Here is a 26,012-nt window from a genome sequence, read left to right on the forward strand (position 1 = left end):
ATCAATAGCCCAAGGAAAGAAAGTACTCAATGAATATACATCACTGTGCAACAAAACTCTCTTCACCACAATAGAAGAACTGTACAAGTAAAACACACACACACACACACACACACACACACACACACACACACAAATCCTGTCTCTTTTCTTTCTTTCTTTCTTTCTCTCTCCTTCTCTCTCTCTCTCTCTCTCTCTCTCTCACACACACACACACACACACACACACACACTCCCTCTCTGCCCCAGTACTCATCACACACAGACAAACCCATATAAACCACACACAACTGACATCAAATACAACTCAAACTCGCGCGCCTCAGCCAACAGAACACGCTACGAAACAAATGAACGCCACACAACCACAACAACACGTAATGGCAGCGAAAACTCCGCCTATGTTTTGAATAATCGATAAACTGCATTGCCACACGAACACAGGCAAAGAAGTAAGCCCATTTACTTCGCCAACAAAACAGGAAAACCTACCACAACTTCAAAACTGTAAGTTACAGAAAGAAAAGGTGATACAGTCTTATTTCCGTTCGTAAATACATAACAAATAGAAAATAAATTACGTTTTGCTGTTTGCAGATGACATGTTGTATATTGTGTAGCATAACAGCTACCAAAACAAGAGGACAATAATATAATGTAAGGTATGTTACTTTTCGCCATTTAAGTTATAAATGCAACTTTTACATAATGTTGTAAACGACGAAAATATTAATATGTTAACAACAAATTTACAGTTAAAAATAAATAGAACCCACTGATGATAGCACAAAAGTGCTGAAACATGTATGGGTGAAACAAGAAATAAGGTGTATTGCATATGGCGGAACTTCTCATCCCACTTGAACTATTCTTTAAGGAGACCATTCCTTCAGATTGTTCAAGAGAAGCATGAGTTTCAATGGGACTTTACATCTCGAAGAGTCAAAGACAATTTAATTTACTGAAATGCAAGCAGAAATAAACACAATCTATGAAGATAGATCACAATTTGTTCTTCAGCGTAGTACGAAAAGTACTGTAGAGAATTATTTACTTTGGTTTCATTATTATGTTACCTTCGCTATGAATTTCGGTGGAGGACTTAGGTTGCATAAACATATTATTGTGGCAAAGATCTTTAGGGAAGTTTCCCGATACACAAGTGGGGCAGTCGGGTGTTTTCAAGGATTTAGTGGATGGAAATGTAAACGAAGCCACGCAAGGTTGCTATAGCACTGAGCATTTTCCGCAAGAGTATAGAAAACATTCAGACTTGTAATACAGTCCTATAACCTCTTTATGTGAGAGTTCATACAGTTTGACAAACGAGTGACATTGGTTCGATTACTGCCATCTTCAGAGTGACAATACTGGGGAAAAGTCCACTATCCCAAATGAGAAAAACTAAAGATCGACTTTCAGGAGAAACAGAGCATCCAGTTTCGAAGACCGATGTTATGTACTGGAAGACATTAGGATCATGTGGCGCCTTAAGCCGCTATTACAAAAGCGACTTTTTTTCTTTGAACTGATTACTCGTGACAGGTGAGTTTTGTGCAGTGCCTCTGGGGTTTTATCCTTGTGACGATTGGTCGTTTTGGTTTACACCTCAGCGCCAAACTTGTTGTGAGAGCTGTCTGCTGTGCAGTTTACCACGTGAAGTGAGGTTCTGAGCAACTACACTTTCCACGAAAAATTGAAATGTAGCGGCACATTGTAGGCACATACAATGGTAATTAGGAAAACATCCCCCCCAGGCTGTGGCTCAGCCATGTCTCCGCAATATCCTTTCTTTCAGGAGTGCTAGTTCTGCAAGGTTCGCAGAAGAGCTTCTGTAAAGTTTGGAAGGTAGGAGACGAGGTACTGGCAGAAGTACAGCTGTGAGGACGGGGCGTGAGTCGTGCTTGGGTAGCTCTTTTGGTGGAGCACTTGCCCGCGAAAGACAAAGGTCCCGAGTTCGAGTCTCGGTCCGGCACACAGTTTTAATTTGCCAGGAAGTTTCAGTGGTAATTGGGTTTATCTCTGCGGAAAACAAAATCCATCGATACATGAAATGTATTCGGAGTTGCGAATACGGGCAACCATCAGCTGTATAATAGAATGACAACAATGGAAATTTGTGCAGGACCGAGACTCGAAGACGGTTTTTCCGCTTTTGCTTCGTCATTCTTCGTGGCATTTGTTCGGGGCGGACGTCCCATGACATGCGTTCAAGTTCATCGTTGATTCATTCACTCATTTTTTTTTTATTACAGAGGACAGCTAACCCGCTGACGGAACACGCTGAGCTAACGTGCGGGCAGCATTAGGCTACGCGAGTGCGACGCACAGCTAGACCCAAACTTCCATATTTCGTCAGCCTCGTGTCTACAGACTGTGCTCGTACAGCCATCGTCTACATACAGAATCCAATGTCCTGACGGTTGACTTACTGAGTGACTCAACATCGCCCAGCCCAAACCTCTACGGACAGAAACTTGAAATTTGGAGAACCTGTGTATCTTACAATGTAGGCGTCGTTTAAGAAGGGATTTTTTTGAAATTTCGTCCCTAAGGGGGTGAAATAGAGGATGTAGGTTTTTCTTTGAAAAATGTCGCTATTAAGGCAATTTTGAAACTAGATCTATGAAAATTTGTATTTAGTTTCACAGTCAGAAATAAAGAAATACATGTTTCAGTATTTTTGGAAATTCAACTTTATGGGCGTGAAATAGTGGGTGAAAGCTTTTTTTGAAAATATATTGTAAGAGGTCCGAGCAGATGTTGTAAGTAGGCGTTTAGGTTTTTATATTGGTAACGCCACGTAGCGCTCTGTATGAAAATCACTGGCTGTGCTGTGTGCAGTCTGTGGCTGGTTTGCATTGTTGTTGGCTATTGTAGTGTTGGGCAGCTGGATGTTAACAGCGCGTAGCGTTGCGCAGTTGGAGGTGAGCCGCCAACAGTGGTGGATGTGGGGAGAGAAATGGCGGAGTTTTGAAATTTGTAAGACTGGATGTCATGAACTGCTATGTATATTATGATTTTTCAACACTATTAATGTAAATACATTGTTTGTTCTCTATCAAAATATTTCATTTGCTAACTATGCCTATCAGTAGTTCAACTGAAAAGTCATTTCAGTAAACTTTCACTACAATTAATAAACTTTCCTGAGTAGTAAAATTCATAATTATTCAGTGAGCATAAGTTTTGTTGTACTGTCTAGCAGACTTTGAAGGACCAGCATTAAGATTAATTAATGCGTAGTTTCTGAAGTAACAGTATTTGTAATATCATGTGCATATAGTTAACTGTTTCCCATATTGTGTTGTGACTGAAGTGTTCATCCTTGATTTGAGTCTACTGACAGATTATTTTCTGAGTCCTCATGCTAATAGTTGAGCCAGGCTTAAATTTCATTTTACAATAAAAGTAATCACAAAGTACAACTTTCAGATGTCCCATTGGAACTAAATAGTGTAAGGAAGTGAATGCTCCTTGAGAATACAAATAACGATCAGTACAAAACATGCAATTATTTGAAAACTGTTTCAGTGGTAGTAATTTCCAATAACAAATCTGACAAAATACTCCTCGTACAAGATACTTGTGCTCCACCATTTGTAATCATGTGCCTATAATGATCAGTAGCTTCCTGCTTATGTACAGACAGTAAGTGTTTTTGAGAGCCTAAACGTATTCGTACTGCTCTTGTAGTTTATGTCAAACCACTGGTACTTTACTTGCTAAATTCTGCTACTGCCTTGTGTCTTGTCAGAAAAACAGAATTTCAGTATGAAGTACAGTCAGCCCCAATAGTTAACTTTGTAAGTAGGCTGTATAGGTTTTTATGTTGGTAACGCCACATAGCACTCTATATGAAAATCACTGACTGTGCTTGTGAAGTCTGTGGCTGGTCTGCATTGTTGCAGTATTGCTATTGTAGTGTTGGGCAGTTGGCTGTTAACAGCGCGTAGCGTTGCGCAGTTGGGGGTGAGCCGCCAGCAGTGGTGGATGTGGGGAGAGAGATGGCTGAGTTTTGAGAGCGGATGATCTGGACGTGTATCCATCAGAGACAGTAAATTTGTAAGACTGGGTGTCATGAACTGCTATATATTATGACTTTTGAACACTATTAAGGTAAATACTTTGTTTGTTTGTTCTCTATCAAAATCTTTCATTTGCTAACTATGCCTATCAGTAGTTAGTGCCTTCAGTAGTTTGAATCTTTTATTTAGCTGGCAGTAGTGGCGCTCGCTGTATTGCAGTAGTTCGAGTAACGAAGATTTTTGTGAGGTAAGTGATTTGTGAAAAGTATAGGTTAATGTTAGTCAGGGCCACTCTTTTGTAGGGATTTTTGAAAGTCAGATTGCGTTGCGCCAAAAAATATTGTGTGTCAGTTTAAGCACAGTCATGTATAATTGTTCTAAGGGGACGTTTCAACCTCAGCCGTTTGCTCCCTTAGGAATTCACACACACATTTTTTGAGGATAAAAGCACGGCATAGGCAGTTCTGGGGCCATGCAAGGGGTGGGTGTATCTCTGGACAACAAAACGAGAGAGTCTGCCAAATCTTCCAATGAAGTCCACGCAAATCAATTCGTCAGGCTTTACGGGAACTTCAAATGCCCATTTTTCAAAGGGGATGTTTCAATGTAATTTCGATGTATTGCTCACGCACTGCCTGCGATATGTAAGGTATAAGAGAATCTCAGAACAGAGAGCAGGGTTGACTGCAGTAGGAACTGTGTAGCTGTAGCAGTAAGTTGTTGCTAGCACTCTGGTCTGGTGTATCATGTTGGCTGGGCCGGTCATGGTGCAGCAATGCCAGAGCCTGAGCTTTATTGTATAAGGTAAAAAGCAGCCTCGCGCATATGTAATATTGTTATCTGAAGCCCCATGTAAATGTTTTAAAAATGTCCTAATAATAATCTTTCTCATAAAAAGTAACTTTTAACAATCATTCATTTCAATTTAAAGAATTTACTAATTTCTCCATTCCATGATCGTCCCGATTATTGCAAAAGAAAATTCAGTTGTTTCCTTTCATAAATGACAAATCTATCGGCCAGCATTGCACAGGGCTGTGCCAGAAAAATTTATTGTAAGAGCAGACATATATGCGTTATCCAGCGACTTCATTGATGAAAGAATTTTTCTTTATTTTATTCAGAATGATCTTTCAGGGCCATGACGCAGCACTGCTGACGTCCAAAATTTACCAGGTTAAATTCACAGTCAATTATGGAAAAGTTATAAGTGAGCGACAATTTAATTGAGAGGTTAGTTACATTGTATTATTACCAGATTACTGAATTTATTTTTTGTTGGGACGTTACACTGAATGTGAACGACATAATTATAATTTTTACTGTTGAAAAGTTTAGAAATTCTTCTGTTTTGAGGTTACACTAAATGTGAAGGAATTTTGTGGGGAGGTTACAATATTATTAAAGAACTACTAAACTGTTTTTACAGTTACACCTATGAACAATGGTTTCTTACTTCTCGGTTACAAATTAAAAAATATATGTTTCACTGTTTTTGGAAACTGAAGCCCTAAGGGGGTGAAATAGGAAACTACATTTTTTTATGAAAATATTTTATTATGAAAGAAGTTTTAAGCTAAATATATGAAAATTTAAATTTGACTTCTCTGTTAGAAATAAAACACACGCATGTCACTGTTTTTGGAAATTCAATCCCTAAGGATGTGAAATAGGGTCAGACTGATTCACGGACTCATCACCGCCCAGCCCAAACCGCTAAGGATACAAACTTGACGTTTGGAGAGGATGTGGGTATTAAATTGCAGGCATCGTTTAAGAAGGGACTGTGTGGAATTCCACTACTAAGGGGGTGTGGTAGGGGATGAAAGTATGTTGGTATTAAGGGAATTTTGAAGCTAGATCTACGAAAACTAGTATTTGGTTTCTCAGTCAGAAAATAAAAAATACATATTTCAGTATTTTTGGAAATTCGGTCATTAAAGGGGTAAAATAATGTGAAAGGTTTCTGAAAATAAATTACCAGATGTACCGGTATGAAACGAGCGTTAAGATACAAATGTGTCGATAGGGAACATTTGTTGTGAACGAGCCTTAACTTTTTTTTGTTTGGTTGGTATGACATCTGTCAAAGATATTTAGTATACATCAAGTCATGGAACAAACAACATCATATGTTTTCATTGTGTTAACAATGTCGAATTGTCTACCAGAAAATGATGATTTGTGGAAAGCATTAATTTTTTGTTTTCATTTCAAATAAAGTGCTGCAGAGTCGCATTGAATGCTTGTCGAGGCATATGATGATCATGCTCTATCAGAAGCAACAGGCAAAAGATGGTTTCAATGGTTCAGAAATAATGATTTTGATGTCAGAAATGAAGAATGTGGAAGACCACCAAAAAAGTTCGAAGACGCCGAATAGCAAGCAATATTGGATGAAGATGATACTTCGAGTCAGAGGCAAATGGCAGCAGTGCTAAATGTTGCACAACAAACAATTTCTGACCGTTTGAAAGCTATGGGAAAGATCCAAAAGTGTGGAAAATGGGTGCCACATGAATTGAATGAAAAACAGATGGAAAACCGAAAAACCATTTGTCAAATTTTGCTTCGAAGACATGAAAGAAAATCAATTTTACATCTAATTGTTACTGGCGATGAAAAATGGATTTATTTCAAGAATCCTAAACCGGAAAAATCATGGGTTAATCAGGGGCAACCATGAACATCGACTGAAAAACCAGATCTATTCGGCAAGAAGACAATGCTCTGTGTTTGGTGGGATCAGAAAAGTGTGGTGTATCATGAGCTTCTGAAACCCGGTGAAACTGTGAATACTAATCGCTACAGACAACAAATGATCAATTTGAACTATGCATTGATCGAAAAAAGACCAGAATGGGCCATAGACATGGCAAAGTAATTTTTTACACGACAATGCACCTGCACACAAAGCAAAACTGGTTCAGGATACAATCAAAACACTTGGCTGGGAGCTGCTACCCCATCTGCCGTATTCGCCAGACTTTGCCCCTTTCGACTACCATTTGTTTTCATCAATGGGACACGCATTGGCTGAGGAACACTTCGATTCCTACGAAGAAGTCGAAAATTGGGTGTCTGATTGGTTTGCTTCAAAAGACGAACATTTCTATTGGCGTGGTGTCCACAAATTGCCACAATGGTGGCCAACATGTATACAAAGCAATGGTCAGTACTTTGAATAAAATGTTTTTACTTTTCAATTCAAAATTAGTGTTTCATTTTCACAAGAAAACGCTCATTTCATACCGGTACACCTGGTATTACTAAAGAACTAAACGATTTTAAGGCTACATATATGACAACTGGTATTTGACTTCTCAGTTAGAAATAAAAAAAAATACGTGTTTCAGTGTTTCTGGAAATTCAGTCCCTAAGGAAGTGCAATAGGGGACGAAATGTTTTTAAAAAACGCCAACAGTGGTGGATGTGGGGAGTGAGATGGCGGAGTTTTGGACAGATACAGTAAATTTGTAAGACTGGATGCCATGAACTGATATATATATATATATATATATATATATATATATATATATATATATATACACTCCTGGAAATGGAAAAAAGAACACATTGACACCGGTGTGTCAGACCCACCATACTTGCTCCGGACACTGCGAGAGGGCTGTACAAGCAATGATCACACGCACGGCACAGCGGACACACCAGGAACCGCGGTGTTGGCCGTCGAATGGCGCTAGCTGCGCAGCATTTGTGCACCGCCGCCGTCAGTGTCAGCCAGTTTGCCGTGGCATACGGAGCTCCATCGCAGTCTTTAACACTGGTAGCATGCCGCGACAGCGTGGACGTGAACCGTATGTGCAGTTGACGGACTTTGAGCGAGGGCGTATAGTGGGCATGCGGGAGGCCGGGTGGACGTACCGCCGAATTGCTCAACACGTGGGGCGTGAGTTCTCCACAGTACATCGATGTTGTCGCCAGTGGTCGGCGGAATGTGCACGTGCCCGTCGACCTGGGACCGGACCGCAGCGACGCACGGATGCACGCCAAGACCGTAGGATCCTACGCAGTGCCGTAGGGGACCGCACCGCCACTTCCCAGCAAATTAGGGACACTGTTGCTCCTGGGGTATCGGCGAGGACCATTCGCAACCGTCTCCATGAAGCTGGGCTACGGTCCCGCACACCGTTAGGCCGTCTTCCGCTCACGCCCCAACATCGTGCAGCCCGCCTCCAGTGGTGTCGCGACAGGCGTGAATGGAGGGACGAATGGAGACGTGTCGTCTTCAGCGATGAGAGTCGCTTCTGCCTTGGTGCCAATGATGGTCGTATGCATGTTTGGCGCCGTGCAGGTGAGCGCCACAATCAGGACTGCATACGACCGAGGCACACAGGGCCAACACCCGGCATCATGGTGTGGGGAGCGATCTCCTACACTGGCCGCACACCACTGGTGATCGTCGAGGGGACACTGAATAGTGCACGGTACATCCAAACCGTCATCGAACCCATCGTTCTACCATTCCTAGACCGGCAAGGGAACTTGCTGTTCCAACAGGACTATGTACGTCCGCATGTATCCCGTGCCACCCAACGTGCTCTAGAAGGTGTAAGTCAACTACCCTGGCCAGCAAGATCTCCGGATCTGTCCCCCATTGAGCATGTTTGGGACTGGATGAAGCGTCGTCTCACGCGGTCTGCACGTCCAGCACGAACGCTGGTCCAACTGAGGCGCCAGGTGGAAATGGCATGGCAAGCCGTTCCACAGGACTACATCCAGCATCTCTACGATCGTCTCCATGGGAGAATAGCAGCCTGCATTGCTGCGAAAGGTGGATATACACTGTACTAGTGCCGACATTGTGCATGCTCTGTTGCCTGTGTCTATGTCCTGTGGTTCTGTCAGTGTGATCATGTGATGTATCTGACCCCAGGAATGTGTCAATAAAGTTTCCCCTTCCTGGGACAATGAATTCACGGTGTTCTTATTTCAATTTCCAGGAGTGTATATATATAATGACTTTTGAACACTATTGAGGTAAATACATTGTTTGTTCTCTATCGAAATCTTTCATTTGCTAACTATACCTATCAGTAGTTAGTGCCTTCAGTAGTTTGAATCTTTTATTTAGCTGGCAGTAGTGGCGCTCGCTGTATTGCAGTAGTTCGAGTAACGAAGATCTTTGTGAGGTAAGTGATTTGTGAAAAGTATTGGTTAATGTTAGTCAGGGCCATTCTTTTGTAGGGATTTTTGAAAGTCAGATTGCGTTGCGCCAAAAAATATTGTGTGTCAGTTTAAGCACAGCCATGTATAATTGTTCTAAGGGGCCGTTTCAACCTCAGCAGTTTGCTCCCTTAGGAAATCACACACACATTTTTTGAGGATAAAAGCACGGCATAGGCAGTTCTGGGGCCATGCAAGAGGTGGGTGTATCTCTAGACAACAAAACGAGAGAATCTGCCAAATCTTCCAATGAAGTCCACGCAAATCAATTCGTCAGGCTTTACGGGAACTTCAAATGCCACTTGCAACAATGCATAAGGTCCTCAAACATCAGTTGAATATGTAGTCATACAACGTGCTGATTCTGCAGGCCATAAAAGCCGACGACAAGCATCGGTGGCGTGGATTTGCATTTGAAATGCTTAACCGAATCTATCGGAATTCTGCTCTCTTGACAAGAATAGTGATCTCTGATGAGGTCACAGTCCAAGTCTCTGGATCTGTAAACAAGCAAAACGTTCGCATTTCGCAGTCACAGAATCCACACAGAACCAGGCGAAAAGTGGGAGATACCCAGAAAGTAAACGATTGCTTTGGCCTGATAAGCGATAAGGTACAGTAAGTGATCAAAAGTATCCGGACACTCCTAAAAACAAACTATTTTAATATTAGGTGCATTGTGCTGCTACCTACTGCCAGGTACTCCATATCAGTGACCTCAGTAGTCATTAGACATCGTGAGAGAGCAGAATGGGGCGCTCTGCGGAACTCACGGACTTCGAACGTGGTCAGGTGATTGGGTGTCACTTGGGTCAAACGTCTGTACGCGAGATTTCCAAACTCCTAAACATCCCTAGGTCCGCTTTTTCCGAAGTGGTAGTGAAGTGGAAACGTGAAGGAACACGTACAGCACAAAAGCGTCCAGGCCGACCTCGTTGACTGACAAAGACCGCGGACAGTTGAAGAGAGTCGTAATGTGTAATAGGCAGACAACTATCCAGACCATCATACAAGAATTCCAAACTGCATCCACTGAAAGTACTATGACAGTTAGGCGGGAGGTGAGAAAACGTAGATTTCATGATCGAGCGGCTGCTCATAAGCCACACATCACGCTGGTAAATGCCAGACGACGCCTCGCTTGGTGTAAGGAGCGTAAACATTGGACGATTGAGCAGTAGAAAAACGTTGTGTGGAGTGACGAATCACGGTACTCATTGTGGCGATCCGATGGCAGGGTGTGGGTATGGCGGATGTCCGGTGAACTCCATATGCCATCGTGTGTAGTGCCAAAAGTAAAATTCGGAGGTGGTGTTGTGGTGTGGTCGTGTTTTTCATGGAGGGGGGCTTGCACCCCTTGTTGTTTTGCGTACCACTATGACAGCACAGCCCTACACTGATGTTTTTAGCACCTTCTTGCTTCCCGCTGTTGAAGGGCAATTCGGTGATGGCGATTGCACCTTTCAACACGATCGAGCACCTGTTCGTAATTTACGGCCTGTGCGGAGTGGTTACACGATAATAACATCTATGTAGTGCACTGCCCTGAATCCTACATAACACCTTTTTGGAACGCCGACTTCGTGCCAGGCCTCATCGACCGACATCGATACCTCTCCTCAGTGCAGCACTCCGTGAAAAATGGGCTGCCATTCCCCAAGAAACCCGGCACCTGACTGAATCTATGCCTGCGAGAGTGGAAGCTGTCATCAAGGCTAATGGTAGGCCAACACCATATTGAATTCCAGCATTACCGATGGAGGGCGCCACGAACTTGTAAGTCATTTTCAGCCAGGTGTCCGGATACTTTTGATCACATAGTGTAGTTGGACAGTTACTCTTTGCTGAGAAAACTGTCACATAACATCGCCCCTAGAACTGTCATAGACATTCTCTTTTCCCCAGGCTGTAGAAACACAACCGAACCAGTGGTTTCAAGAAGATGTTGCCCCACCTCAGGTCAATGAATGTTCGGAAAACACCGAATCGAATATTTCCAGGACGCTGGATTGGACGAGGTGTACCAATGAACAAACCGCCTCGTTCTCCTGGCATCACATCAGCGGATTTTTCTCTCTGGGGCTACGTGAAGGACAGTGCGTTCGCCGATGTAGTCTGGACCTCCAAGACCGTACTCGGACTGTGTCGGTACCATCGCTTCGTACATGTTGCAGCGGACTTGGCCGGAAGTTCAGTACAGCAAGACATTTTTCGGATCACCGCAGGTGCTCACGTAGAAGTGTTTTGATTTGAAGTTGGAATTTTTTAAACTCAACTTGACGTACAACTTATTTCTTACAAGGAAATTTATATTTATTTCATTTACTTTTGTGTTTGGAGCAAATAGGAAATAGGACATTTCGGTGTAGACACCCCGTATTTCGAAGAAAATAACTTTACAGATTAGAGTTTTTCGTATCTATAGCTACTTAAATTCTCCAAAAGTCATTGGAGAGTTTGTGGTGGAAGACACTTCATACCAATGTTACAGGATCTGTCCTGTTCCATTCACATACTGAGAAAAAAGTCTCTCTGTACGCAATTTCATGCGGCCTAGTCTCTCTCACCTTATTCTCACGGTCACTGCTCAAGGTATACGATGGCGTCAGCAGAACTGTCACGCTGCATTCGTCGAGTACTGGTTCTCTATTTTCCCCAACAGGATTTAACTAGAATAACGCTACTTTTCTGCTTTTCCTTCAAATATTCACATTCCCGAGAATCTCTGTTCACAGGCTGCACTAACCTTTTACGGTCCTGGCATCGTGTCTCTGAATTCCTTCAAGTGCTTCCTGCTACCAAGGCATCTTGCTAACAACTCCAAATGGTGTATCAGTACTCCATAATAACTGTGACTAGCGTCTTGTATGCGATTTCAGTTACGGATGCATCGAGCTTCTTAGAACCCTTACAATAAATCTAATTTTTCCATTTGCATTCCATATTAATGATTATACTTTTTCGTCCTATTTGATTTCGCTTTTTAATATTGCCCTTAATTGTGTATCTACGCGACCAATATCGTAAATTTTCAACTCACTTTGTAATCGGGTAATACTGAGTTCTGTCTCTCTTTTATAGGCATTATCTTGCAATTATGCACATTTTAGTAAAGCTGCCGTTACGTACCTCAAGTGGAAGTTTTGTTCAAATCTTTCTACATTTCGTTACGATTGCCCTACGACGATACTTTCGTGTAGAATAGTACTATAGCTCTGCTGTTCTCATCTGATAAACTCTCATAGTCTGTGTATTACATTAGCGGTTCTATACCGTTTTTCATGGACACAGGTAAAGTCACTTTCGTTTAGGATGAACATAGCCGATTAGCCGTCCTGCATAACACACCCAACAATATATCTGTGAAGATATCTCGTATGATAGTGTCTTGGTTTTCTTTTCCGACGATATATTACCGTGTCGAATGGCTGTCAGAAATCTAGGAAAATAGATTTGACAGGTTCCCCTGCAACTACCCTATGCAACACATGGTGTGTGAATAAAGCAAGTTGTGTCTCATCCGATCGATTCTTTGTAAATAGGTACTCTTTGAGAGAAACTTCTTTTCCTAAGGAATCATCGTAATATTTGTGCATAGAAAGTGCTCTGTTATATTGCAACATATTGACATTACTGATATTGGTGTGTAATTCCGTGCATTCGTTCTGTTACTTCTTTTGTAAACAACACCTGCGCCCTTTCTCAGTCACGGTGAACTTGGCTGAGCGAGAGTTTCTCTTTAAATGTATTAAAAATGAGCCTCGTTCCACAGCATATTCAAGGAAAAATCTAACAAGAGTAGGTGTATGTAGCACCGCTGATTACACCGTGCAACTAATTTTCATTTAACATTTGGAAGTTACTTGTATTCAGGTTTTCTGCATCTATTTACACGTAATGCGAGGAAAAATAACCATTAAAAATACCTAACTACAGCTGCATAAATACCTGGCCTGTTTTATGCCACCAATATGCCAATACATGTTGATTTCAGTAGCAATATACACTTGAAAAGTTCCATAAAGAAAACTTGTTAATAATTGTGAATCCCTAAGGTGAAGTTTCACCCAAATAATATGGAACAGTTGCACTTATAAACTTCAATACACATCAACTCACAAAATTGCTGCATTAATACAAAAGAAACTGAAGAATTTTCCGTGTTTTTACAGTTTCTTCTAGAAATTATCTATTATCCATAACGCATAAATTTATAACGAATAAAGAAAATAACGGTAGATACCGCTAGACTGCGTAATAGTCACTACTAGAAACACTTTCGTCATCATCAATGATCTAAACTGACTTTTTCAGAATTTGGTTTACCGCTCATAAGTTATAGCTGGACCATCCCCGGAATAGTCCCACAGTCGTATATCGAAATATCAAGAGGCCAGTTCCCTACATAGCTCTTCGACATGACTGAAATCTTTTTGTGAAGCCGCTCACCACGTTCGTCAGGAACTGCTCCGCAATTTTCAGTGAACAAACAGAGTTGTGCACCTGTGCACGAAGGAAGTGTATTTCTGAGACATGTTACAGTCAAGCTTTTAATAACAAGACAACAGTTCATCCACAGGGCCCTTATAATTTTTGGCTCTCTTATTTCCTAAGAAACTGAATTCCACGCCGAATTTGATTTCTGCAAAGGCTTTTGGTCGGATTTTTTAAGATTCTTACAGTTCATGGTTCAATACTAATTTTTTGCACCAGTTCCAAATCTCTTTTTGGAGTTAGCATTTTTATTAACAGTTTGTCTTTTGGTAACGTCGTGTGAGAGGAGTGTTCCAAAATTCAAACTAATTAAGAATTACCTTAGGCCCACTATGAGACAACCACGACTCAGAAACTTGTTTAGCTAAAAGTATCTATTCTGATGATGCAAATTCAAAATTTGCAGCAAAAGACATGAAAGGAAGAAAGCTGAATGTTATACTCACATATCACTAACGAAAATTTTGGTTATTTGACCTGCTTCACTATTAATAATCTACACTCTGTTATTAATAAAAATCCGTTTAACTTATTTGTTGCCATTCATAAAAACTATTTACAAAGTAGTTACCAGTACACGTTGATTACATAACCACTTGTACCAAAAAGTTGCCTGTTGAGAAAGATTTTGTGGGATTGGTAGTAGGGGGGGTAGGGGGGCTGTCGTAGGAGGGGTTGTCAAAATTGCGCACTGGATGCCAACTACCTAGCTATGTCACTGCACAGAGTACATATAGAGTCATACTGAAAATCCAAGCAACAGGAGTCTGTAATCTTACATAATTGCTTTCTTTCGAGAAATCATACATTCATACAAATTTCTGAAACGACAACAACTCCTCCATCGAATAAGTAATTCCGAAATGTTATCATCAATAACAAGGTAGAGATTAAAAATACATACATACTTTAAATGTAAGTTACAAATCTCGTCCGACGATAGGAACATTGCACAATAAGAGAACCGCATTGTCTGAAGGGGGCACAAGTGCTGCTCTTCTTGTAGACATACTTCTGTAGCTGTATGGGTAACAGGTACATCACAGTGTGGGAGCGAAATGGTTTGCAACTGCAAACGTACTCCATGGATGCGAGACAGTACGATTCTTGTGGTCAAAACTTCTAAATTGTATACAGATTAACGTGATCTTTGGCGGTGTATAGACCAAATACAATGCCGCGTCCAGCCGAGTGAAATGGCGCCAACAATTTGATTGACCTAGTAGATAGTGTCGGTAAGTTCCATGCGGCTTTTCGCGGATGGTGCTGTAGTATACAGAGAAGTTGCAGCATTAGAAAATTGCTGCGAAATGCAGGAAGATCTGCAGCGGATAGGCACTTGGTGCAGGGAGTGGCAACTGGTCCTTAACATAGGCAAATGTAATGTATTGTGAATACATAGAAAGAAGGATCCTTTATTGTATTATTATATGATAGGGGAACAAACACTGGTAGCAGTTACTTCTGTAAAATATCTGGGAGTATGCGTACGGAACGATTTGAAGTGGAATGATCATATAAAATTAATTGTTGGTAAGGCGGGTGCCACGTTGATATTCATTGGGAAAGTCCTTACAAACTGAAGTCCATCAACAAAGGAGGTGGCTTACAGAACACTCGTTCGACCTATACTTGAGTATTGCTCATCAGTGTGGGATCCGTACCAGGTCGGGTTGACAGAGGAGATAGAGAACATCTAAAGAAGAGCGGCGGGTTTCGTCACAGGGTTATTTCGTAAGCGTGATAGCGTTACGGAGATCTTTAGCAAACTCAAGTGGCGGACCTTGCAAGAGAGGCGCTCTGCATCGCGGTGTAGCTCGCTGTCCAGATTTCGAGAGGGTGCGTTTGTGGATGAGGTATCGAATATATTGCTTCCCCCTACTTATACCTCCCGAGGAGATCACGATGTAAAATAGAGAGATTCGAGCGCGCACGGAGCAGTCGTTCTTCCCGCGAACCATACGCGACTGGAACAGGAAACGGAGGTAATGACAGTGGCACGTAAAGTGCCCTCCGCCACACACCGTTGGGTGGCTTGCGGAGTATAAATGTAGATATAGATGTAGATGAAGGCTGCACCGCTGTGGATGGTGCCGATCGCGAAGGAAGGCAAGCTGAAAGAACATCGGGGATGGAGAGTGAGATTTTCCAACGGCAGTGACGTTCACACAGTGGTTCTCGAATGTCTCCGTGACCAAGTAGCGGATTTCTTTTGGAATACACATTCCATCATCAGATACATCTGATAAACGAAACACATCTGTATACACTTATGTTCAGGAAAAAATGCATAACCCCTTGAATTAATAGCTACCGGACTTTCGTATCCACAGAAAATGTACATTACTGTGTTCTGCAGAAATGAGTAGATTTTGAGGCATGTCGGCCCACGGGTACTAGGCCAACATCGATACCGCACAACACCACCTACCGATATAATGTGCCTGCCTCTCGTTGTCGCTATACATCGAAGGTAATGCATAAGTGTTACTTGAGCAGACGTATAGGCTCCCTCGTAGACGTATGTGCGAAGTGTACCGTCAAATCAGAGAGTCCGAAAGAGGGCGCATTATTGGCATGAGAGAATGTGATACATCCATGTGGTTAACTAGTGCTCGTATGGGACGAAGTGTGTGTGTGTGTGTGTGTGTGTGTGTGTGTGTGTGTGTGTGTGTGCAGAATGAGTCACGGAAGGCAGTGGAACACGACGATACGGGTCAGGTCGCACCACCTAGACGCCCCACTGCCCACAGAGAAGGTCGACACCTTATCCCAATATCATTGAACGGCATATTTATGTCTTCCTCAGTTCGGTAAAGTGGAAAAGTGTAACACATCGTACACTATCACGGGTGAGAGACCGTGGCCGTTTATTACGGTAGGCTTACGTGCGTGTCGTCCACTTCTCCATCTACCTTTAACGATTGTGATACAGTGTGGAACGACGTCACTGGGAACAGGAATGACATCAGATAGTGTTTTCGGACGAATCCTGGTTGTCTTTGTTCGAATACAATGGCCGCATTTTGGTTCGCCGCAGACGAGCGGCATCACAGTGACCGCATTCGCACAAGGTATAGAGCGCCAGCTCAAGATCTTATGGTGTGGGGTGCTATTGGGTACACCCACAAATCACTGCTGATGCATGAACAGGGCACTGTGACCAGTATGATTTACGTGAATGACACCCTGCGACCCGTAGCCATACCTTTTTCTGCACAGCATCCAAGACGACATTTTTCAGCAAGACAATGCAAGACCACATGTTGCTGCACGAACACGTGCCTTCTTGGTGTCTCAGGATCTCACCCTTTTGCCCTGGGCCTCCAGATCACCAGACTTGTAGCCAGGAACCTTTTTTTTGAATATGGTGAAATGACGGGTGCAGTGCTGTGACCCAATGCCCACTGCCTTAGTTGAATTTTGGAACAAGGTGAATGCAGCATGAATGGCTATATCACAGGACGCCATTCCCGCCTTATACGCATCGATGCCGTCACGCGTGGAACAAGTTATCAGGGGTCATGGTAGACCCTGTGCCCACTAGGCAACAGGACACATCCTGAACCGAGGTTACTGAAATGCTGATCTTTCTGCAGAACATATTAATGTACATATCCTGTGAATCTTAACATCCTATCTCTAGTCGTTCAATGTGTTTTTCTTTTTTGAACTTCAGTGTAAATTCAATGTGATACAGAGAGCATATGTTGTAGGTTTCTTGCAGAAATAGTTATGCTACGATACGGATAACATGTGATAAGAAGTGCATCCCAGTGAGTACAACGGTCTGGCCGTTCGTTTAGAGAGATTTGGTAACTATGTTGACAAATAGTGTCATGTATCTGCTTCACTTTGATGTTTAGTGGAGTTTTCAATACAAGTAAATCGACTTGTCATAATGATGTGTAACTCACTTTTTGAAGACCCTCGTCATTGTTGTTGTGGTCTTCAGTCCTGAGACTGGTTTGATGCAGCTCTCCATGCTACTCTATCCTGTGCAAGTTTCTTCATCTCCCAGTACCTACTGCCGCCTACATCCTTCTGAATCTGCTTAGTGTATTCATCTCTTGGTCTCCCTCTACGATTTTTACCCTCCACGCTACCCTCCAATACTAAATCGGCGATCCCTCGATGCCAAAGAACATGTCCTACCAACCGATCCCTTCTTCTAGTCAAGTTGTGCCACAAACTCCTCTTCTCCCAAACCCTATTCAATACCTCCTCATTAGTTATGTGATCCACCCATCTAATCTTCAGCAGTCTTCTGTAGCACCACATTTCGAAAGCTTCTATTCTCTTCTTGTCCAAACTATTTATCGTCCATGTTTCACTTCCATACATGGCTATACTCGTCATAAAAAAAAAATCGCCGGGAAGCATCAAATAACGGAATTCAGTAAGCAACATGTTTGAAATTATTCTGTATACCAAATGTAATGAATACAGACAAAACCCGCTGCATAGTGACTCGTTTTTAGTGAATGCCGATCACTGTCGTGGAGCGCGGACTGTGATAGTAGGTAACAACGCTGTGTTGTTGAGAGCCGGGCTTACCTTTCCTGCTGCGGATGTTCACCAGCTCGCTAGTGCTGCGGCAGTGGACTGGGGCTCCCCGAAGCTGCGCTGCCAGTGTACCCAATCGCAAACTCGTTCTTTTTCCGTCCGGAGGCACGGATGACGTCATCTGTAATCACGCACTCTCTGGTCTCTCAAGGTCAGCGGCGGTGTAAAACGGCCGACGTCCACAGCCGGGAAAGCCCTGGACAGGCAGCCAATAAGCACATCTTCTCTGCGCCCGCATTTCACAGAAAGCTAATGACGCACTCTTCCAGCACCTTCGGTTTTCTATCTCCTGTTTCCAGGATAGGGTCGTTCGTAACGCATTTTCCACAAAATACAAGAGATTCTTTAAGGGCCTAGCAGAGGGATCATCGAGCCATTTTCGTACTACTTCTCTACCATTCCACTCTCGAGTGGCGAGTGGGAAAAAGGAACACGTAAATCTTTCCATTCGAGCTCTGATTTCCCTTATTTTATTATGATGATCATTTCTCCCTACGTAGGTGGGTGTCAACAAAATATTTCCGCATTCGGAAGAGAAAATTGGTGATTGAAATTTCGTAAATAGATCTCGCCGCAAACAAAACCACCTTCGTTTCAGTGGCGTATCATATCAGTGACACTCTCACGTCTATTGTGCGATAACACGAAACGAGCTACCTTTCTTTGCACAGAACAGAATGAAATGAAATTAGAAATTCTGCGCCGGCCGGAGTGGCCGAGCGGTTCTAGGCGCTACAGTCTGGAACCGCGCGACCGCTACGGTCGAATTCTGTCTCGGGCATGTCTGTGTGTGATGTCCTTACGTTAGTTAGGTTTAAGTAGTTCTAAGTTCTAGGGGACTGATGACATCAGATGTTAAGTCCCATAGTGCTCAGAGCCATTTTAACCATTTTTTAGAAATGCTGCGGTAACTAGATTCTCAATACTTGATAAATTCGCACTATCTCTCAACCTACTACACTGCATGGAAATACATGTGAGTGAAAGACGGAACAGAGAAAAATACATAGTCACGACCACACTCACGTCTTTAATACCCATTGTGCTCAGGTATATGGAAGTGTGTGCCGTGTATGTACTTTTCAGTCCAAGGAATTTTTTCATGGTCATTATAATTTTCTTTTTGAAACATATCACAGAACTAGCACATCACTACTTATGAGAATGATTCCCGCCCTCACACCCTGATGAACCATGGACCTTGCCGTTGGTGGGGAGGTTTGTGTGCCACAGCGATACAGATAGCCATACCGTAGGTGCAACAACAACGGAGGGGTATCTGTAGAGAGGCTAGAGAAACGTGTGGTTCCTAAAGAGGGGCAGCAGCCTTTTCAGTACTTGCAGGGGCAACAGTCTGGATGATTGACTGATCTGGCCTTGTAACATTAATCAAAATCGCCTTGCTGAGCTGGTACTGCGAACGGCTGAAAGCAAGAGGAAACTAAAGCCGTAATTTTTCCCGAGGGCATGCAGCTTTACTGTATGGTTAAATGATAATGGCGTCCTCTTGGGTAAAATTATTCCGGAGGTAAAATAGTCCCTCATTTGGATCTCTGGGGGGGGGGGGGGGGGGTACTCAAGAGGACGTCTTTATCAGGACAAAGAAAACTGGCGTTCTACGGATCGGAGCGTGGAATGTCAGATCCCTTAATTCAGCAGGTAGGTTAGAAAATTTAAAAACGGAAATGGATAGGTTAAAGTTATAGTGGCAATTAGCGAAGTTCGGTGGCAGGAGGAACAAGACTTTTGTTCAGGTGAATACAGGGTTATAAATACAAAATCAAATAGGGGTAATGCAGGAGTAGCTTTAATAATGAATAAAAAAATAGGAGTGCGGGTAAGCGATCACAAACAGTATAGTGAACGCCTTATTGTGGCCAAGACAGACACGCAGCCCACGCCTACTACAGTAGTACAAGTTTATATGCCAACTAGCTCTGCAGATGACGAAGAAATTGAAGAAATGTATGATGAAATAAAAGAAATCATTCAGATAGTGAAGGGAGACAAAAATTTAATAGTCATGGGTGACTGGAATTCGATAGTAGGAAAAGGAAGAGAAGGAAACGCACTAGGTGAATATGGAATGGGAGTAAGGAATGAAAGAGGAAGCCGCCTGGTAGAATTTTGCACAGAGCATAACTTAATCATAGCTAACACTTGATTCAAGAATAATGAAAGAACGTTTTATACATGGAAGAAGCCTGGAGATACTAGAAGGTATCAGATAGATTATATATTGATAAGACTGAGATTTAGGAACCAGGTTTTAAATTGTAAGACATTTACAGGGGCAGATGTGGACTCTGACCACACTCTGTTGGTTATGAACTGTAGATTAAAACTGAAGAAACTGCAAAAAGGGTGGGAATTTAAGGAGATGGGACCTGGATAAACTGACCAAATTAGAGGTTATATAGAGTTTCAAGGAGAGCATAAGGGAACAATCGACAAGAATGAGGAAAAGAAATACAGTAGAAGAAGAATGGGTAGCTTTGAGGGATGAAGTAGTGAAGGCAGCAAAGGATCAAGTAGGTAAAAAGACGAGGGCTAGTAGAAATACTTGGGTAACAGAAGAAATATTGAATTTAATTGATGAAAGGAGAAAATATAAAAATGCAGTAAATGAAGCAGGAAAAAAGGGAGTACAAACGTCTCAAAAATGAGATCGACAAGAAGTGCAAAATGGCTAAGCAGGGATGGCTAGAGGACAAATGTAAGAATGTAGAGGCATATTTCACTAGGGGTAAGATAGATACTGCCTACAGGAAAATTAGAGAGACCTTTGGAGAAAAGAGAAACACTTGTATGAATATCAAGAGCTCAGATGGAAAACCAGTCCTAAGCAAAGAAGGGGATGCGGAAAGGTGGAAGGAGTATATAGAGGGTCTATTCAAGGGCGGTGTACTTGAGGACAATATTATGGAAATGGAAGGGGATGTAGATGAAGATGAAATGGGAGATAGGATACTGCGTGAAGAGTTTGACAGAGCAGTGAAAGACCTAAGTCGAAACAAGGCTCCGGGAGTAGACAACATTCCATTAGAGCTAATGACAGCCTTGGGAGAGCCAGTGCTGACAAAACTCTACCATCTGGTGAGCAAGATGTATTAGACAGGCGAAATTCCCTCAGACTTCAAGAAGAATATAATAATTCCAATCCCAAAGATAGCACGTGTTGTCAGATGTGAAAATTACCGAACTATCAGTTTAATAAGTCACGGCTGCAAAATACTAACGCGAATTCTTTACAGACGAATGGAAAAACTGGTAGAAACCGACCTCAGGGAAGATCAGTTTGGATTCAGTAGAGATAGTGGAACACGTGAGGCAATACTGACTCTACGACTTATCTTAGAAGCTAGATTAAGAAAAGGCAAACCTACGTTTCTAGCGTTTGTAGATTTAGAGAAAGCTTTTGACAATGTTCCCTGGATTACTCTCTTTCAAATTCTGAATGTGGCAGGGGTAAAACACAGGGAGCGAAAGGTTATTTACCATTTGTACAGAAACTAGATGGCAGTTATATGAGTCGAGGGACATGAAAGGGTAGCAGTGGTTGAGAAGGGAGTGAGACAGGGTTGTAGCTTCTCCCCGATGTTATTCACTCTGAAAGTGAGCAAGCAGTAAAGGAAACAAAAGAAAAATTCGGAGTAGGTATTAAAATCCATGGAGAACAAATAAAAACTTTCAGGTTTGCCGATGACATTGTAATTCTGTCAGAGACAGCAATGGACTTGGAAGAGCAGTTGAACGGAATTGACAGTGTCTTGAAAGGAGGATATAAGATGAACATCAACAAAAGCAAAACGAGGATAATGGAATGTAGTCGAATTAAGTCGGGTGATGCTCAGGGAATTAGATTAGGAAATGAGACACTTAAAGTAATAAAAGAGTTTTGCTATTTGGGGAGCAAAATAACTGATGATGGTCGAAGTAGAGAGCATATGTAATGTAGACTGGCAATTGCAAGGAAAGCGTTTCTGAAGAAGAGAAATTTGTTAACATCGAGCATAGATTTAAGTGTCAGGAAGTCGTTTCTGAAAGTATTTGTATGTAGTGAAACATGGACGATAAATAGTTTGGACAGGAAGAGAATAGATGCTTTCGAAATGTGGTGGTACAACGGAATGCTGAAGAGTAGATGGGTAGATCACATAACTAGTGATGAGGTACTGAATAGATTTGGGGAGAAGAGGAGTTTGTGGCACAACTTGACAAGAAGAATGGACCGGTTGGTAGGACATGTTCTGAGGCATCAAGGGATGACAGTTTTTATGTCAAATTAAAAAAATAAAACTTCTCACTGTCACATTTTCAGGCTTTGTTCATGGAAAAATGTTTAAATGTGTGTGGATTCCTAACTGCTGTGGTCATCGGTCGCCAGACTTACACACTACTTAAAATAACTTACGTTCCGGCGGGAGATGCCGCGCAATCCGTAACATGGCGCCTCAAACCTAGCGGCCACTCCGCGTGGCCTTGTTCATGCACTGCGGTGGGTGGAATGGATTGCAAACACATACTGGGGCACGTACCATAGCAAACGACAAGAAGTCACACCATTCCAGGCAGGGCTCCCAAGTTTAAATATTTAAAAAAATGTTGTAATGGCATATTTACACCCACGGAAAGGAGCTGTTCCACATTAACGAATGTTGGTAGGCGTGTTTCGACAGTTGAAATATGATGTCCATTCGAATTTCGCGCCAGTCAAATAAGTGTGGCACTAGTACCGCCACAATGAGGCTGTAAATAACATACGCTTTAAATACGCTCTGTAACGATAGTGACCGTTATTTTCCTTTGAGATCGGACGTGGTGAGTACATGTCAGTCAACAATGCCTTTAAGGCGACAAAGACGCTATTATCGACACATCACTGAGTTTGAATAAGGTCCTGTAATAGGGTTACGAGAAGCTGGATGTTCTTTCTGCGATACTGGTGAAAGATTTGGGAGGAATACAACCACTGCACATGGCTGCTGACAGTAGTGGCCACGGGAATGTACGGTAGCAAGAAGACTGGGTTCCAGACGGTCACGTGGCAAGACCGTCGTGTTCGACGAGCGGCCCTGGCGCATCGTACTGCATCAGCAGCAGTTTGCAGTTGGCACCACAAAAGCACAACGAACTGTTTCTAATCGCTTACTTTAAGGACAGCTCTGAGCCATCAGCCCCGTAGCATGCATTCTGCTGGCCCCAAACCATCGCCGTTCGCGATTTCATTGGTGTCGAGCGAGGGCTCATTGCAGGGCAGGGTGGAGGTCTGTGGTGTTTTTTGATGAAAGCTGGTTTTGTCTGGTGTTTGTCTGTGTGTTAGCGATAAGGAGGTCAGCTGAGGGCCTGCACCCAAACTGTCTGCGTGTTAGACACACTGTACATAGGCCTGGAGTTATCGTCTGGGGTGCGATTTCGTATGACAGCAGGAACACTCACGTGGTCATCCCATGCACTCTGACTGAAAATTTGTACGTCGGTCTGGAGATTCCTCCTGCTGTGCTGCCATTCATGAACAACATTCCGGGGGTTGTCTTACAACAGGGTAACGCTCGCTCGCAAACCGCTCTTGCAACCCAACGTGCATTACAGAGTGTCAACATGTTGCCATGCCTTGCTCGATTACTAGATCTGTCTCCAGTCCAGCACAAATGGGTCGTCATCGGAAGACAACTCCAGCGTCACCCACCATCAGCATTAAGGCCTTTGTCTGACCAACCAAATGCAACGGGCATGGAACTCCATCCCAAAAACTGACATCCGGAACCTGTATAACATAACGAGCAAACGTTTGCATGCGTGCAATCAACAGTCCGGTTTTTGCACTGCTTATTAGTGTATCAGCATTTCACATTTGTAGTGGCTTATCTTGCGCTTACATCTTGCAATGCGAATCACTTAGCCGGGCCGACCGCGGTGGTCTCGCGGTTCTAGGCGTTCAGTCCGGAGCCGCGCGACTGCTACAGTCGCAGGTTCGAATCCTGCCTCGGGCATGGATGTGTGTGATGTCCTTAGGTTAGTTAGGTTTAAGTAGTTCTAAGTTCTAGGGAACTGATGACCACAGATGTTAAGTCCCATAGTGCTCACAGCCATTTGAACCTTTTTTTTTTTTTTTAACTTAGCCGGCCGGAGTGGCCTTGCGGTTCTAGGCGCTACAGTCTGGAGCCGAACGACCGCTACGGTCGCAGGTTCGAATCCTGCCTCGGGCATGGATGTGTGTGATGTCCTTAGGTTAGTTAGCTTTAATTAGATCTAAGTTCTAGGCGACTGATGACCTCAGAAGTTAAGTCGCATAGTGCTCAGAGCCATTTGAACCATTTGCTAATCACTTAAATGTGTTACATAGACAAATTTACTCCTGAAATTTCATTACCCTATACTAATAATTTTTTGGTATTGCGATCTTTTCTCCGTCAGTGCATTATAAAAGGTTACGTTGTCTTTAGATGAAACTCAAACAAATACTCATAATTAATTAAATAAAACAAAGTGAGCATCCTCACACTAGAAGAGTTCACAGCAACCGACGTTACGACAGTTCTGCAGACGCCTGGGAATGTGGCGAATGTCAAATTAGAGCTATTTTCAAGTGCGCTCCTAGAACAGATACTTGGTGAAGACTGAATTTAGAGTGGCCAGTACTCAGAAAAGCATAAATTACGCGACGGAAGTTACGTGTGTTTGAATGTAAAGATAAATCTTTCTCGTTGTTGTTGTTGTTCTGGTCTTCAATCCTGAGACTGGTTTGATGCAGCTCTCCATGCTACTCTAACCTGTGCAAGCTGGTTCATCTCCCACTATATATTGCCGCCTACATACTTCTGAATCTGCTTAGTGTATTCATCTCTTGGTCTCCCTCTACTATCTTTACCCTCCGCGCTGCCCTCCAATACTAAATCGGTGATCCCTCGATGCCTCAGAACATGTCCTACCAACCGATCCCTGCTTCTAGTCAAGTTGTGCCACAAACTCCTCTTCTCCTCAGTTCTGTTCAATAACTCCTCATTAGTTATGTGATCTACCCATCTAATCTTCAGCATTCCTCTGTAGCACCACATTTCGAAAGCTTCTATTCTCTTCTTGTCTAAACTCTTTATCGTCCATGTTTCACTTCCATATATGGCTACACTCCATACAAATACTTTCAGAAACGACTTCCTGAGACTTAAATCTATACTCGATGTTAACAAATTTCTCTTCTTCAGAAACGCTTTCCTTGACATTGCCGGGTTACATTTTATATCCTCTCTACTTCGACCATCATCAGTTATTTTGCTCTCCAAATAGCAAAACTCGTTTACTACTTTAAGTGTCTCATTTCCTAATCTAATTCCCTCAGCATCATCGGACTTAATTCCACTACATTCCATTATCCTCGTTTTGCTTTTGTTGATGTTCATCTTATACCCTCCTTTCAAGACACTGTCCATTCCGTTCAACTGCTCTTCCAAGTCCTTTGCTGTCTCTGACAGAATTACGATATCGTCGGCGAACCTCAAAGTTCTTATTTCTTCTCCATGGATTTTAATACCTACTCCGAATTTTTCTTTTGTTTCCTTTACTGCTTTCTCAATATACAAATTGAATAACATCGGGGAGAGGCTACAACCCTGTCTCACTCCCTTCCCAACCACTGCCTCCCTTTCGTGTCCCTCGACTCTTATAACTGCCATCTGGTTTCTGTACAAATTGTAAATAGCCTTTCGCTCCCTGTATTTTACCCCTGCCACCTACAGA

The 26,012-nt window shown here is 42.7% G+C and overlaps 1 protein-coding gene across 7 annotated transcripts in view; it reads right to left on the minus strand.

Moving 5' to 3' along the window:
- The window catches only part of LOC126162936 (leukocyte elastase inhibitor-like), a 192,561-nt gene extending 174,181 nt beyond the window's left edge, over nucleotides 1-18,380 (minus strand). For 4 of the 7 annotated variants that reach the window (XM_049919760.1, XM_049919766.1, XM_049919761.1 and 1 more), the window contains exon 1: nucleotides 18,267-18,380. The gene's annotated coding sequence lies outside the window, so the exon portion shown is untranslated. The remainder of the gene's footprint in view (nucleotides 1-18,266) is intronic. The other 3 variants (XM_049919762.1, XM_049919763.1, XM_049919764.1) reach the window with 2 other exon arrangements.
- Between the last annotated feature and the right edge of the window lie 7,632 nt (nucleotides 18,381-26,012).

This window comes from Schistocerca cancellata, chromosome 2 (genome assembly GCF_023864275.1).
Source record: "Schistocerca cancellata isolate TAMUIC-IGC-003103 chromosome 2, iqSchCanc2.1, whole genome shotgun sequence".
Lineage (NCBI taxonomy): Eukaryota > Metazoa > Arthropoda > Insecta > Orthoptera > Acrididae > Schistocerca > Schistocerca cancellata.